Consider the following 9,980-nt stretch of genomic DNA (forward strand, 5'->3'; position numbering starts at 1 on the left):
CACAGGACGCAGGTCGAGGCGACCACCCCGAGCGGAATACGATCTTGAAATCTGAAGTCGGTAGGCGATGAAGTGGTGCGTGCTTCTTAATTTTGGGTAGAGTAGATACGCCTTACAGCGACTGGGGCTTGCCCGGCCTGCCCGCGAGCTGGACTCTGCTGATGCGTCATTTGATGACGACTGCTTCATGTTGGGATAGAGTTTGTTGCGGGCCTGGACGACGCGGGGCCACCGTGGATCATTTTCGAATTCTTGAGGGGAAATTCCTTCGCCTTCGACAGGGTACTCCATCTTTGATGATGTAGACTCGATGACAAACGAGGCGGTGAGCAGCCGGCGGCGTTAAGCCTAACCGGCGGCGGCTCTGCCACGCCTGGCGGACAGGAAAAGCTTTTAAAATATGGAAATGCCCGAAAACTGGTTCTTAGAGGCGCACAACACTTTCGCTAACTGTGTACGATGGAGTCCAGGTCAGTTCAGGTTGATATTCCGCTGCGATGATCAAACGTTGACGGAGCCCATGTGAAGCGCGTCCGCATGGCTCGAAGGCAAACGCAGCGGCCATTCGAATAGGATAGAAGCGTCATCTATACTTCTCATCATCTTGTTAATGCCGTCGTCGTCCGGGGCAGGTATAGAGGGCTGCTGTTATTTCCGCCGCAGTTATCTCCGCGTCCAAGACGGGGTTAGTTTTTCCGTCATATTGTGGGAGGAACTGTGTGTCTCTGGCTGTATTAAAGTATATGGTGTCTGCTGTAGTGCGCGTTACGATATCCTAATCCGTGCCAGGGTCTTGTTTAAGAGTTTGGTGATTTCCTTTTCAGTCTTATCGTGCTAGGAATCCGGATCGATGAATTCAACATATATGTCGCCCTGTTCCCAGATCCAAGTCATAGTGGCCCTTGATGTGCGTAAGGCTTTTGATAACCTTGCCCACGATCCTCTATTAAACATCCTTGCCTCTACTGGCTGTGGTCCAAAGATGTACGGCTACCTCACGGCATTTCTTCGCGACCGCACTACCAAATTCCATCTCCCCGATTCTATATCTGATCCTTTCCCCCTCACACGTGATACTCCTCAAGGCGCTATTCTGTCACTCACCCTTTTTAACCTTGCAATGGCTCCCCTATATCGTATTCTAGCGTCTATCCCAAACCTAAAACATACATTCTGTGCAGACTACCTTACTCTTTGGTGCACTCTGGGTCTCCTGGAGCAGTAGACCCTACAGCAAGGTATCGATGCAGTCGTTACTTATCTTTATAAAACAGGGCTATTTCCCGCACCTGAAAAATCCGAATTGCCGCTGATTGCAAAAACTCGCTATCAACGCCAACATAACCAGCTGATCAATCTCACAATGGCAGGTCACCCCATCCCTCGTGTATCGTCCTGCCGGATCCTTGGACTTCATATCCATGAGTCAACTAATCAGGCCAATGTATCTACAACCGTTAAAGTTTGCAATCAGCTTACGCATCTAGTTAGCCGCATAGTCAATGAGCACGCCGGGCTACGCGAGGGTTAAGTCAGGAACTTAATTGTCCACTCATTAGCACTTATAGCAAAATTTTATATACGATTCCTTACCTTACTCTAACCTGTCGCCAAATACATCAGATTGAGGTTGCGATTCATATATTGTACAAGGCTGCACCTAACGTCCCTGCACATACGTCCACGGGGCGCCTATACTCTACGGGGCTGTTCTTGCCTCTGTGAGACCTCATACAACACCATCGAGGCCGGCAAATGGCATGTCTTTCTAGCACCAAACTAGGACTTTGGATACTACAGCAGGTTTCACTCAAACCTATCGACCTCCCTATAATTACCCCTCTTTCTTCACTCCCGGATAGCCTCAGAGTAACCCCCACTCACTCATGGATCACTGCCTTGTCGTGGCGGAGGGGCTTGCGAAACTCTATGAAGTCGTGAGCTCTGCTGTGTAGGGCCACCCAAGATAGACAGGTCACGGCAGAGAGTTCTGACAAAATGTGATTCACTGGAGAAGGTAATGGCAACCCACTCCAGTATTTCTTGCCAAGAAAACCCTATGGCCAGTCACAATAGCATTAATGATAGGGCGGCGGAAGATGAGCCCCCCAGGTTGGAAGGCGTCCCACATGTTACTGGGGATGAACAAAGGGCAATTCCTAGTAGCTCCAGGACGAATGAAGCGGCTGGGCTAAAGCCAAAAGGACGCTCAGTTGTGGATGTGTCGGGAAGCGACCGGAAAGTTCGATGTTGCAAGGAGATATATCACATAGCAACATGCAATGTAAAATCTATGACGATCGTCTACACAGATGAATCACGAACTAACGTCGGAGAGGCTGCTTACTCAATTGAGAGCTGTAGTGATGTAGTGACGCATACCCACGGTCCTTAGCCTACATAGATCCTCCTCTTACAGCGACTCTCGAGACCCTGCCAATAGTCGCCAGTATTCAAGACCTCGCACAAGCACCCCCTAACCCTTAAGGCTATACGATATACACTGATCCAATACAGGCTATACGCGCCATTCATACGGGTCGCATTCCTGAAGAACTGCAGGATTATGTACACAAATCCCAGGCAATGAAGTAGTGCATCGCCTCGCCCGCGAACTTCAACACCGGGCGCCTGGGATTCCCTGGCCTTATCTACCCATATGGGACACTACTCTTCACTGCAAAAAAGAAATCAACATTCACTATGGCAACATGAGAGAAATTCTTCGTACACTTCCTCTTCCTGATAAATGTCTCACTGCCACACGAATACGCGTTTTTAGACGCATACAACTAAATGCCCAAATTGTTTTGAGCACTATATGCAAACTTAGAACATTGCATGTTTTCATGCCCTGTCGCAATTCAATCCCCTCACTTTCTACACCCTCCTCCCCCAACGTGGCGGGCTTGGTTAGCATCTGACGAGCTTAAAGATCAGTTGGCCTTGGTGGCCCTGGCAACCCTGGTCCAGGACGTTCTTGATGGAGTTTGTTTGGAGTTTGTTTGAGTTTGTTTTGTTTTGATGTGCCAGTGTGCCAGTTTGAATACAGTGAACTAGACTATTTTTAGGATGCGCTCGTGGGTGGTCACACCGGAGAGTGGCTTTTAAAGCCTACACAGGGTAAGCGCAGCGCGTAGCCCTGGGCGGACACAGGGCTCATCGCGTCGGATCGTCAGCCGGTTCGATCGCGAGGCGAGACTCGGGAGCTTAGGCCTAGCCTGGTGTAGGGGCACCTCCGAGGGCAGCGCACATCCCGACCATCCCGCGCCTCCCCAATCAAAGCCTTTGATCCGATGCGATAGTGCTGTGAAGCGTTTTTTTTTTTTTAGAGAGAGAGAAACAGCTGGTGTAGTTCGACATGACGGGCAAAGGAGGCAAGAACAGAAAAATGAAAGCGGAAAACCCAGAAGTGAAGTGCGAGTCCTATGGCAGGTGGGTTTTCCTAGATGAAACCCCTTTTGAGGACCTGGCCGCTGCGGCAGAGGGGGAACCCTTCACCTGTGCTATCTGCGTCCGAATGGCTGCGCTGGATACCCGGGTGGAGGCAGGCACCATGGTCAGAGAAGATGCCACCATGCGAGGAGCGCAAGGCGCGGAGGAGTGGAGTCTGGCAATAAGCAATCTGACCGCCCGGCTCGAGGTGGAGACGGCAGCATGGAAGAAAGAGCGGGAGAACCTGGAGCACGAACTGCAGGCAGAGCGACATCAGCGAGAGGCCTTGCAGGAAGAAGTTGCCTTCCTAAGGAGTAAAGTCCTGGGCCAGCGATCGGCACCCAGGATCGACCGGGCACCAGGTATTGGAGAGAATGGCGCGGAGGATGCAGACGACAATGAGGCCAAAGAAAGGCCAGTCCACACTGACGGTGCGGAGTCGAGTGAGGCGCAAAGCCAAGTACCAGATGGAGAGGCGCAGATCGACCAGTCCACAGGGAATCAAGGTTGGCAACTGAAAATAAGCAAGAAGCAACGAAAGAAACAGCAGGCAATCAGGGCAGCCGAGGAGACCCCGTCCCCAGGGAATCACAGTCTGCCGCAGGCAGCCGAGACCAGTGCTCTGTGGAAGGATCGCCATGCGTTTGTGTTTGGGGATCAGAATGCAGGCAAGATAAAGCGCACAGTGCTCCGAGAGACGGGGTGGAATAAGCGGGTGCAGTTCCGCGCACAGAAAGCAGCGACGCTCATGAATACGATTGAAGCGGTGGAGAAAGAGGCAGAAGTGTGGAAGGCCTCGGAGGCCTTAGTGATAATCCATGCAGGCCTCAGGGACATTGCAGACGACTCCACGAAGAGGGGGGCGGTGACCCAGAAGTTGAAGCATGCTCTCTCAGCATGGCAGGAGAGAGCAAAGTCACACCGCTTCCTGATTTATGGAGTGCCAGAGGGGCCAGATGATCATGATCGTAAACAGAGTACTTGCAGGGCCTGTAATGAAGGAGTCCTGCAGGCCTGCTCAGAGGTACGATCCAAGTGCGAGTTTATTAACCCCTCAAGGCTGCTTCAAGGGCGACTCCATGGCCCCAGCTATGGAGCCAAGGGGGCCGAAGAGTTGGGGCAGCGATTAGGGCGACGATTGTGCGCTTTTTTAGGACTGCGCCCCCGCAAAAGAAGGATGAGACTGAACCCAGCAGCACCAATCATAGAGGCTCTGGGCCTGGCAATCATGCAGATGGTTGGTTTTCAACAGCGAACAGAACGGTCCGCAGGCAAGAGCGCCGCAGGGGTCGTCGCCGGCAACAGTGCGAGTCGTAAGACCCAAGCAAGGGGTCATGCGGGACCCATCAGTCCCCAGTGACCGTGTGCTTCCTGAACATGCAGGGGGGTCGCAAGGAGCAGAAGTGGGGAGAGCTCCAGGAACAAATGCGCCAACTGGAAATAGCAGCATTTGCAGTGGTGGAGACGCACCTCAGGGAAGAACCCCCCCCCCCCCCGCATGACCTACGTTTTGTGTGGGAGGGTTGCAACCGAGTCAGGCACGAAAGACGAGGAGGAATTGGGTGTTTGTGGGGCGTGACTCAGCAATGGGTGCGGGTGCGACCGCACTGTAGCGAACACATGTGGATGACAGGTCGTTTATTGGGTCAACCTGTGGCACTAGTGGTTGTGTACCTGTGGACTGGTGACCAAACAGCAAAAAACACTGAAGTGTGTAGTTACTTGGCTGCAGATGTGGAATTCTTTGCTCAAAACCACGAGGTGCTGATGATGGGTGACTTTAATGCTCACCTGGAGGATCTGGATGGTCGCACAGATGCAAGTGGGCGGCTCTTACAGGAGCTGGCACAACAGGGTCACCTTATCATGGTGAACCTTTCACAGAAGTGTGAGGGGACGGTGACATGGGCAGTACGGGACCGGCAGTCGGACTACTGTCTCATGACAGAGGGCCTGTATGCCAAGTTAGAAAAGATGATCATTGAGGAGGATGGCACAGGGAACCTTGCCAGTGACCACAATAGGTTGCGGTTGGTCTTTGGCCGAGGCAGGAAGCGAAAGACCATGCAACAAAGCAGCACAAGACGGCCCAGTGTTCAAGAACTACAGGAACTGGCGGACGACCTGGAGAAGAAGGTACATCTCAGGGGCTCTTACACTGAATTCGTAGAAGAGTGCATGGGGATGCTCAGAAAGCGCCCAGGTAAGAGAAGAAAGCACAATGCAAAGCCATGGTGGGATGCAGAAGTGGCAGCAGCTATTAGACGCAGACGGGAAGCATGTAGGCTCCACAGGCAGACCATCAGGGATGGGGAGATGAAGGATGTGGCACAGGCTTGGGAGTCTTATCGGGACTTGAAGCAAGAAGCTGCGAAACTGGTCCAACAGAAGATACGCAGGATCAATGCACAGTTCATGCGCATGTTGAAAGAGGCTGGTAAGCAGGCTCCTCAACGGTTTTGGCAGCATGTCCAAAGGGGCCAAAAGAACACTACCCAGCTGACACTATGGAGAGCCTCGGATGCAGATGAACTGCCCGGAGACGACTGCATTCCTTTGTTGGAGGAATGCAGTCGTCTACAGGCACCCCCCTACAGGCACAGGGCATGACAGCTCCCACTGAACACGATCAGTGTCCTCTGTTCAAGGGCACACTGGCAGACACAGGAGAGGCTGGGCTCCGTCAAGCCCCAACGGATAAGGAGAAGGAGCGAGCCATGAAGAGGGTAGATGCGGGAACAGCCCCAGGATGTGACGGGATGCCCATGAGCTTGGTAAGGGCTTTCAGACCTCTGGTCCAGGCTCGCTTATGGGACCTGCTGGAACTGGTGATGACAGACGCAGACATTCCAGATGACTGGAAGACCGTGAAGGTGACACCACTGTACAAGGGTGCGGGGGACAGGAGGGATCTGGCTAACTACAGACCCATCGCTGTCACCCCAGTACTGTACAGGGTAGCAATGCAGGTCATCAAGGCCAGGTTCCAGAGGTGGGCAGAGAAGCAAGGAGTCCTAGGCGAGCTGCAAATGGGTTTCCGCCCCGGTCGCCGGATAGAGGACAATCTATTCGTCCTCACACAGTGTATAGAAATGGCTTCGAAGTACAGTTCACCCCTTTATGTGGCATTTCTGGACATAGCGAAGGTGTATGACTGTGTGAAATGGGACCTCCTGTGGACCATGCTGCAGGAAATGGGGCTGGCTGCGCAAGACATTGAACTCCTTCAGGCCTTTTATGCAGCTCCATCAGCGGCGGTGGAGTGGAACAATGTGGTGACGGCGCCCAGGGAGATGCACCAAGGCCTGCGGCAAGGATGCCCGCTCTCCCCATTGCTGTTCATGCTGTATGTGAGTGGGGTGACACAGAAGCTGGCAGAGTCGGGATGTGGCTACACTTTGGAGCACAGCGAGAAAGCAGCACTGGTAGTTCACCAAATCCCAGCTTTAATATACGCTGACGATTTCGCACTGTTGGCAAGATCACTCGAGGAGCTGCAGCGGTTGCTGGACATTTGCCGTGTGGAGATGAGACGGCTTGGTCTGCGTTTTAGCTCAACCAAGTGTGTGGCTATGGTGTGGGGGCCTCACAACCATCAACCTGATCGAGTGTGGGATCTCCAGGGCAATACAGTGTCACAAACCGACGTGACCAAGTACCTTGGCGTCCGACTGAGTGCGGGAGCGGATTATTTAATGGCACATGAGAGGCTCCTCAGAGCGAAGGCCGCTCGCACGAGAGGCATGTTAGGTCAACGGGCCTTGTGGACCTACAACCGCTACGAGGTCACAAGGGCACTGTGGAAGATGGTGGCGGTCCCGGGTCTGAACTACGCCAATGCCGTACTCTGTCTCTCGGCGGGTACGAGAGAATTTTTGGAGAGGCTCCAGAGGGAGGCCGGCCGAATGGCACTCGGGCCACCCAAACACGTCCCTATCGAAACCATCCAGGGCGACATGGGTTGGTCGTCATTCACAGCCCGGGAAGCAGTGGCGAAGGCGGCGTTCGAGAACCGCCTGTTCCGTCTCCCCGAGTCGAATGTGGCCCGTCAAACACTCGTGCACACCATTTTCACCAGCCGAACGACGAGATAGACGCGCCGAACGCGATCTCTTCGGCAGAGGTACCGGCTCCCGACGGTATTGTTGGCCACAAAAGCATCGGAGCTGGACTGCACAGCACAGCAGAAGATCCGGACCCAGGTACAGCTGGTCGAGACGGAGGAATGGAAGAAGACTTCCGAAGAAAAAGCGTCATTGGACCTATACCGGGCGGAGAAGGACACCATCCGAAAGGAGCTGTGGTGTGATAACTCGCGCGGTAGTGGTTTGCTGGCAGAGGCACGCTCGGGCAACGCGCTCGGGACGTACACGCAGGTGGAGAGCGAAATTCATGGTTGGCCTCACGACTGTGTGCGCCCTCTGCGGGGTGGCAGAGGAGTCAACGGACCACGTGATATTCATTCATTCATTCATTCATTCATAAGCCTTTATTCATGAGGATGACCTGAGGCCTAGAGGGGAAGGGGGTGGGTTAGGTGAGGTTGAGGGCGCCAGACTCCGACATGAAGTCTAGCAGGGCACTAAGCTTGCGCTTGGCATTGGTATTGGGGGCTGTCCAGTCTTCGTAACTCTGAATGTGGTGAGCAGATGTGTAGCGTGCGCGGAGGCCAGCCGCGCCAGCACAGGTCCAGACCAAGTGCTGCAGGTCAACAGAGTCAGCAGGGCAGTTGGGGCAGCTGATCTTGGTTCGGCGCCATTGACTCAGGATGTCCGGTGTGTACGCTGCACCGGCTCGCGCCTTGTGAGTTAGAATCTGGGCTGGACGAGAGAGGCCGGAAGGTATCGGAGGAGTAATACCGGGGACAAGGTCCCGCAACAAACCCCTCCGCTCATGTTTAAGCCGCGTGATGACAGAGTCCGGTATGATGAAGGAGACGGGAGAACAGTAAGGGTGGTCCGAGTTGGACGGGCCCACATCAAGGCTATGCCGGCGGTCTTCCTCTAGCTGCGCGCCAGCGGCCTCGTGGCCCATTCTGTTCCCAGTTCCTTGTGCGTGATGTCCAGGTGTCCAATGAATTCGTACCGAGACTTGTGAGGTCTCTCGCAGGTATCGGCAGCGCTCTTTGATGCTGTGTTGTACTGAGGTCTTGTAAGAACGGGCTTGCAGGGTTTTTATAGCCTCTTGACTATCGGTGTAGATGTGGATGAAACGATCTGTTCCTTTGGTGCAGTGTTGAAGGGCCTCATCGATGGCTGTTAATTCGAGTTCAGTTGCGGACCAGTACCTGCGACCACTGTGGCTAGTAGCGTGCAGCTGTGAACCCTCTTGGTAGTAAGCGGTGGTTGCAAACGTGATGCCGGTGTCATCGTCATGATATAGGGCGGCGTCGGTATAAATGCGGAGACCGATGTGCTGGTCTTGTGTATCAATTATGTGGCGTTGTCGGTGATCTCTTCCTGGCCCTTTGGTGTTGGTTGGAAGGGGTTTTGGACCTGTTACCAATGTTTCTGTCCATGGTGCTGTAAGGTGGCCCAATATGGGCAAGTGTAGGTTAGCTTCGTCAAAGATTCGAGTGAGGAGGCGATGCCCGTTGGGTGTGTGACGCAGGCGAGTTTCATGATTGGCTCGGTGCGTAGCAATAAGTGCATCCACTGGTGGGAGCTGAGCGAATTTGTGAAGCGACCACGTGGTACTCGAGTGTCCAGCTATCTCTCCGCCCGCCCGTACGATGTCACTACCTGCAGCACTCGGCTTTAGGCTTGCCAGTGGAGAGGCAGCCTCGGTGGATGCGATTGAAGCTACAAAGAGACGATTGGAGTTTTGGTGGCGAGCAGCAGGGAGCAACATCCTTGTGACGCGGCCGCAGCTACAGTGATTTTTTGTGTGTTTTCTTTACTTTTTGGCCACGCCTTTAGCTTCTTGAAGTTAAACCGGCGACCCAATATAAAGGGTGGGCCATTACCATCATCGATGCTTAGTAATACTACTGATGCTACAGTGCGTTAAATAAAGTTGTTTCCTCCTCCCCTCTCCCTCGTGCCTAAATTGTAATTTATTTTCACAAATTTGGTTCCACTGTTGTCTCGTGAGTTTTGCGGATTAGTGTTGAATTTATTCTGCGAGTTTTACTATCCGTTTCATGCTTTTTGCTGTAATTTTGCTTCAGTCATATTTTTTCTAGACTTTGCTTAATCGTATTTTCGTCAAGGTCGTTTATGATTTGTTTAGTGGCCTTTCCTACATCCGACAGGAGGTATGGTATTATGCCCACTGATCTAGGCCAGTGATTGGTTCCTTATTTTGGTTCCGAATCGTTTGAGATTGCACAATAGGTCATGCTTGGCAACCATTGCGTTTTGCATTTCGCGCCACTAATTGCTGGGTCTGCTACCCTGTAGTGTGAACAAAAAAAAAAAGAAGCTAGAATTTTCAGTGTCACATTAGTGTTTAAAAAATTTACTTGTGATGTTGTAAAGCAAAAACTTTCAGCTGCAAAATGTTTTTGCTAAAAAGGAACAAAACCAAGCCAAGCCAAGACTACA

Source organism: Amblyomma maculatum, chromosome 6, assembly GCF_055883805.1.
Source record: "Amblyomma maculatum isolate TAMU_Amacu chromosome 6, ASM5588380v1, whole genome shotgun sequence".
Taxonomy (NCBI): domain Eukaryota; kingdom Metazoa; phylum Arthropoda; class Arachnida; order Ixodida; family Ixodidae; genus Amblyomma; species Amblyomma maculatum.